Source organism: Salvia splendens, chromosome 3, assembly GCF_004379255.2.
Source record: "Salvia splendens isolate huo1 chromosome 3, SspV2, whole genome shotgun sequence".
NCBI classification, from domain to species: Eukaryota; Viridiplantae; Streptophyta; class Magnoliopsida; order Lamiales; family Lamiaceae; genus Salvia; species Salvia splendens.
Window position 1 is genome coordinate 42,428,586 of NC_056034.1, and position 7,772 is coordinate 42,436,357.

Sequence of the window (7,772 nt, forward strand, 5' to 3'; positions counted from 1 at the left end):
TAATTATATGATGCAGCTGCAACATCATAATGTAATTTAGATCACTTTACGTTATCCTTTTTTAAAAGTTGCAAATTTATACCCTACTTAGTTGCAATTTAATTAGGACCAACGTCTAACTTTTCCGATTATAGAGAATCGTAAATAATTCATAAAAAATTAAAGTCTATTCAAATTATTTTCATCCCAACTCTATTGAGTGGTGAACATTATTTAGATTCAATGTGATTTCTTTTAAGCGTGAAGGGCAAAATAGGAAATGAATAATGAGATTTGGAGCATTGACCGGTTCATGATATGAGGAATGTGGGTTTGACGCACGTGTGGGTACACGTATGCTACACGTGTGCCATGCTGTAGTTGGGCTGTTGCTGGTGGAACCCACCTAGGATGCACATGACTCTTAATAATGTTGTTTCCAACTTGTTATTCTTAATTAAATTGAGATTAACTACCCCTAACTGCATATGATTAGCCATTATTGTTTCTCAATTTAATTAATCTCATTATTTAAATAAATATTGTATGAACGAACTGTACTTGAGAATCGATTTATGGAATCTTCACACTTCTTCATAAATAATTGCGTTATTTACTAATGGTGATTAAACGTAACAACTACAACCTCAGGTGCATATATATGTATTAGTTTATGCCTAAACCACTATAATTAACAGTACCCATCATTAGACACGCTTTCTCAATCAATTTTAAAAATGCACATATATTTTATAGTAATTTATTTGTATGGTTTAGATTTCTTTTTAGTCAATATCTCTTGTTTAAATCTAGCCTTATAAGATGTTATGTAGCATAAGTTGTTCTTAATAATTTGTAAAGAGCAAATAATAATCGGACTTACTTTGGACATAGTAAGTTAATATTGCTAATATATCACAACCCTAATTCATTTTAAAAGTAAAACATAAAATTACAATATAAAAATATTTAATTCTTGACCGACTTCCTAAATCGTAGTAAAAGATCGAGATATTAATACAAATTGGTCTTTTAAACACCTCAAAAATTGGATTAACAAACTAAATTACAAAGCTTGGGTTAATTTTTATCTTAATGATTTGACGTAATGAGGTAATCAGTCGTAGTAAAATGACGAAATTGACCTTAAACGCATGTGACTAGGTTTTCTGTCTAGTTCTTAAAATCAGTTAGATTACTGTTTTTAAGGAATTTAAGTTTTAAAAATGGTGCATGTTGTGCCTTTGGGAAGCCTACATAAGTATTATAATGATGCATGCTCAATATATATAATTGATACCTAAGAGCATCCACAATGGGGCGGATGATAGCGCGCCCGATGATGCATGCTCAATATATATAATTGAAACCTAAGAGCATCCACAATGGGGCGGAAGATAGCGCGCCCGATGCATCGGGCGCGCTATCGTCCGCCACTGTGGGTGTGCGGACGACGGACGATGCGTCGTCCGCGGACGAAGCGCGGACGATAGGGCATCGACCGCGCCATCGTCCGCCCATTGTGGGCGACGCGGACGATGGCGCGGACGATGCAAAGCGTTTTAATTTTTTTTTTAATTCGAAAATTTTGTTTATATAAATACCGCATCCTCATATTTCATTTGTAACTTTTCGATTCACTTTTCAACTCTCAAGTTACGCTATAAAATGGATTCCGGTGGATACTCAAGTCCTGGTAGCCCGATATTTGGAGATGACGCACGGTGGCCGAATGCCCCATCCTCAGATTTCATTATCAACTTTTCAAGACCACCGACACTGGTGGTTACACGACTAGCGAAAGCGGAACTCGTCCGGTGGACCTCAACCGGACGTGCACGGAGGAAGAGAGTTCCGGCACACCGATGTCCTCCCGGCGGCGTACCATAGGAGTCAAGGCTGCGAAGAACAAGGGGAAGGCGAATGCGACATCCTCCTCTGCCGCCCCCCCCATCGCCGATCCCGACCCCGACCCCGACCTCGACCCCTACCCCGACCCCGGCGACAATTGCCTACTCGGATTTGGCAACGGCCTCGATGGCGCGGACGTTGTTGGACACGCACAACGCCCTTATGAAGTGTACGGATCTGACCAGAGCCTAATACCTCCAGGGGTTGATCGATGAATTGCGCCGGAAGTTGGGGCTTTTGTAGAATAGTCAATAATTTTTTTTATTTATAACCATTGTCAATCGTTCTATTTAATCGTTCTGCTTTTTAATTAATTTACATTTATATATGTAAAAACATTTAAATTAATTAACAAAACAATAGTAAAACCTATAGGGCGCTCCTGCAGGTGGAAGGGCAGGAAGATAAAATGTTGACGTAGCGGTGCATAGGGTGGGCTTTAGGGCGCCCCACTGTGGATGCCCTAAGCAACATGTAATAAAATAATAGGGTTGCAATGATTATTGACATGAAGCATTGTTTAAAGTAAAATATATGAAAGCTTGTAGTGGTTGTCAAATTCTATTAGTATTTCCATACTACATATATTCTGATATATTTATATATATTCACCCACTAATATATAGTATCTCTTCTTCTCTTATTTTATTATTTGAGTTATTTTACTAACATGTGGGTTTCCCACCAATTTCTTAATAGTACTATTAAATTTTATTATTATTCTTTATTAAAGAGGACTTGCAATTGCAAATATATACTCTATCATCCAAGAATGAAAAGTTGATAGATACCCTCGAACAAAAAAGAATGATTTATTCATTGAATATTAGTTACAATTCAATGCCATCTTTCTTTATCTCAAGTTATATTTAGTAAGCCATTTTATGATATAATAGTACTTCAAAGACGATATCCTTGTCTCTTACCTATTAAAGAGGGTTGAAATGCTGCGTTTAATTGGGTTATCACATGTTGTGGTTCTCATATAATTGTTGTTATTATTTTGATATGACTATTAATCGAAAATAAATAAGCCCTTTGTTATATTGTTGTCCCAATCATGGGTATATATAAGTGGTGAACCATCATATAAATTTATTCTAGAACTGAATTTACCATCTTTATATACATAACAAAATAAAAATGAGTATGACTATGACCCCACTTCATGTATCAACTTTCCATGGCCATAGTGATGTTGTTCTGATAACCAATAATAAAGTGTCGGAATGAATTGAAAAGAATGAAAATAAAAGAAAAGAAAAGTCATATATGTACATAGTGAATTATTGTTGACAACGATTGATACTTTTGTTCTCTGCAATTAACTTCTTTATCTTCTTTTTTTTTGAAGAAATTCTTTATCTTCTTAGTTGTCAATTATTTAAGCTTTATCATTCAATCAACAGATAGAAAGTAATGAGTGGATGAATAACTTTCAAACAAGAAAAATAAATTATGAAAGAATTGATGAGTATTTTATTATTGTCAATAATGTTGCGGCTAGCTAGAGGTCTCATCGCTATTATACCAAATAATATTTTGGGATGTTAGAAAGAATCTGATGATATTGATCTTTCCAGCTTAGGCAACATCGATACATATATTCTTTTGTTAATTTGAATAAATCTTAATTTAATATATAGGACCATATTATAATGCTCTACACCATAATGTGACGACCTAGCTACGTAAACTAGTTACTTACTTAATTAAAAATTATTCTAGCTAGTAGTACTATTCAATACTAACATGCATATATCGATTTCATTACTAATGTAACCATTTAAATGTTGGCAGATAGTTTTTGAGAAAAAACGGAGAGGTCTTAGGACATATACTTATAACTAACTTGATTTGGTAAAAAACATTCACCCACAAATATTAAATTTCAACAATCATGACACATATATAGTATCCATTCTATATAATTAGGTAACTATAATAATGAATTATCAAATAACAACCCTAATAAATGTGAATAGATAGAAAGATGGTGGTGGGATTAAATAGAGTTGAACATGATGAAAAAGAAAACTCATCTTACATATCCATCACTTCATTTTATTTGAAGGAGGAATTAATTATAGAATAAGGACGAAAGAGAAGGGCATGTGAAGATGGTAGGGATGCACTTATTAAGATGTGGATTTTGATGAGCAATCAAATCAAAGGAATTCGGGGTGGATACGTTATAATAATAATAATAATAATAATAATAATAATAATAATAATAATAATAATAATAATAATAATAATAATAATAATAATAATAATAATAATAATAATAATGATTGAAATTTTCATAGATATTAGTAGTAGTAAAAAATGGTCCGAAAATTTTATACAAAAACTTCTTAAATATTTTAATAATTTTTTTCCCTTCTATTTTAGTCTCTATCAATTAACACATTAAAACAAAATTATAGCAAAAGCATGCAGTGTAAATAGAGTGGGTTTAATTGAAAAATTGAAAGGAAGATTAGAACTCCAAAAATGAAGATATTGATGAATAGAGAGAGGATGAGGTGGGAGTGGGGCCAGGTTCACACGCAGATCACGTGGGGGGAGCCTCGTACAGCATCCAAGCGGGTAGTTGTCGGATACGGAATGTGGATGCATAATTGGGGAACACGTGGGACAGCTAGCACGCGCCCACACTCAATCATCACCCAACATCTTGTCGGACCACTTGTGTTATTATTATTATTATTATTATTATTATTATTATTATTATGGGGACATATTATTGGGGCATCCATTCCACAATCATTTTCTTCATCACCAATCATCCTAACTTTCCGGAATTTACATTTTTTGTTTAGACAAGTATGCAAAATTTAAAAATAAAATAATAAATCTGTTCCATAAAAATATATACATTTAATTCAGCATGCATTTCAATGCATAATTGATAATGTAAAAGTGATAAAATGAAAAAAATTAATTAAAGTATAGTTAGAGAGAATGAGTTCTACCTCAATAAAAAGAGAACAAATTTTAAAATTAAAAAGTGTATGTTTTTGTGAAACGAATTAAAAAAAAATACATATTCTTATGAGACGGATAAAATAACAAATAAAATACTAAAAGATTTAAGTTAGTACTCCCTCGTTCCACAAAAACCCCACACTTGTGGAATGAAGATTTACTAACTTATTCATGCACGTAGTAACTCTATATTCAAACTATTTAATGCATATGTACGTATTAATGAAAATGAAAATAAAAAATCGACATCTACATTAAAATTACAACAGTAGTGACAATAATGGATCGGAACAAGGAATAATGCCCCTATAATCACGAAATTAGTAGGGCCGAGTTGGCAAATCATAATCCTTTGATATTGTTAACACGCCCCCACCATATATATATATAGCCAATCAAAGTCCCATAAAAAAATAAAAATTTAAACCACAAAGATCTTTACTTCTAAGTAAGAAAACAGAAACAGTTAAAAAAATAATTGATTAATCATTTAATTTAAGTCTTGCAATTATAATGTTTTCTTTGTTTGTGGTTCTTCAATTTCATTTACATATAATACCTTAATTTCATACTATTAGATTGTAGCATCATAACGAAGGGATAAATTGTTGAAAAATTTATAAATATTTTGATTTGGATCCGAAAACTCACCTGAAATATGATGATTCATGCTAATGTAACTCATATCTTGGGAAGCTTTTTGTTTGTCAGATTTCAGAATAAACCTACATGAAGATATCATGTTGGAAGAAAGCTTAAGAGATCAAATATGACTTGTTTTAGCTAACGAGGAACCTACTTGTGTATATGATTAAGGACAAGATAATCTCGTGTCGCATATTAGGTTCGTTTCGTTTTCATATCACACGATAATTTGATGTGCAATTTGTGTCTGTATATTATAATATGTTTATATATATATATATATATTTATTATCATTATATAAAAAAATTTATTTCCTAATTAGGACTTGAATTTAAAGTGGTATGTCGACATGTCTCGTACCAATACAAATGCAATCATACCATTTCTGTAAATCATGGTTTTATTATGTCTGAGTTGACACGATAATAACATGACATGTACAAATTGTGTCACAACAACGGGAAAGATCTCTGGCGGTTAACATCTCATGGCCAAATAAAACTCTTTAATACACTTCCAATTAGTAACAAAATAACACAATGGCCATGCTAGTTCCATTCAAATAATTGCAGGTGGATTTTGTGAATGCCAACATGCATCTTCACATCACATTAGTAATGGATTCAAATCAAATATGATATGATAAATCTGGAAGTTGGCATGCAAAAGTAAATCTGATTTTTAAAAAGTGAAGATATTCTGTAGTAGAATAGTAGATTTTGTAGTAGAAATATGTAGATTTAAAATCTTCCATAACACTTAACACCATCTTATTGACAACTATCACAAATCAACTCTAACAAGTTGTCTTAAAAGCAAAAGAAAAATACCTCCATTATTAAGACATCAACATTGGGAATACTTTACCGATTGAGTAGCATTTGTAGTTGAAAATGTGTCTAAAATTTTTAGTATTATAATACCAACCCATCCAAAAATATACTATTGCCATTTCAAATTTCCCCTTAACTAAATACATCCAACAAAAAAACAATCTTTCAATAATGGATGAGAATAAAACCAAACATAGAAAATGACCATTTTATCATATGGAGTACTTCCCAAACCCAAAAAGAAATTTCATAATTTGAATGATTCCAACTCCATTAATTAGTTATAAATCGAGTAGATGAATACTCTAATTTTGATAAGTAAAGTCGACCAAAATGCCATTATGCATTAATTTGTGTTTTCCCGTAGATGCCATCGACACCTACTAACAATTTCATTTCATGTAGGACATATGTTGCACTATAAAATGGAAATATACGATCACAATTATATATGCAAACAAAACATATGCTGTGATAAACAGAAATTATTGTTAGTTTGGGGGTCATAATCAATCTTTAATATAAAGATATGACGTGTACTCCCTCCATCCCATGTTACTCGCACTTTTCATTTTAGACCTTAAATTTGGGATTGATTTTTTAGTGTAATTAAATTAGAATTTTAAGTGTAATGAGACATCACTTAATAAAGGAGCTCTTAACTTAAATTAACATATTAATTAAATACATTAATTCTAACTTAAATTAAAAATAGTGTAAATAGTTTGTGACGGGCCGAAATAGAATAGTGCAAGTAACATGAGACAGAGAGAGTATGTTTCTATTAATCTCTCTTTCAGTGTATCTTGAAGAGATTGTTTTGATTTTAGAAAATTATTTCTTGAAACACAATCCTCTAAGCAAGTACTCTGAATTTTTGCCCATATAGTTTCTCGTACAAACATAAATAATTACTGCCAGAAAAAGAATCGATTTTTCTATCAAAATTAAAATATCTCTTAGGTTCATAGTCGATTTCATTTCAAATTTCCAATTTTCCAAACAATACTATTTTCTTTATGAATAGATAACATTGTTTAATTAATTGCCGGTGACATTCACCTATAATATTACCAACTTTTACCATAAAATTTCAGTATTAAATAATTAAGTACAAATCTAAATTTCAAAATTTTATTGTACTACAGTTCTATAGTTTAAACAAAATTTATGATTATTTTCGGCAATTTGGGTAAAGAAAAAACCCATGATTGATGAGATAACGAGGGCGTCCCACTTCAGTCCCCGGTCAATGTGGTCGGTCTCCACCAATCATAACTCTCTATCTCTGCTTTATCTCTCTCTCTCACACACACACACACACACAGACACGCACGCACACGCACGCACGCGCAAGCTCAAACATAAATAATTGTAGAATCCACACCTCTTTCTTTCTATATATAACACCA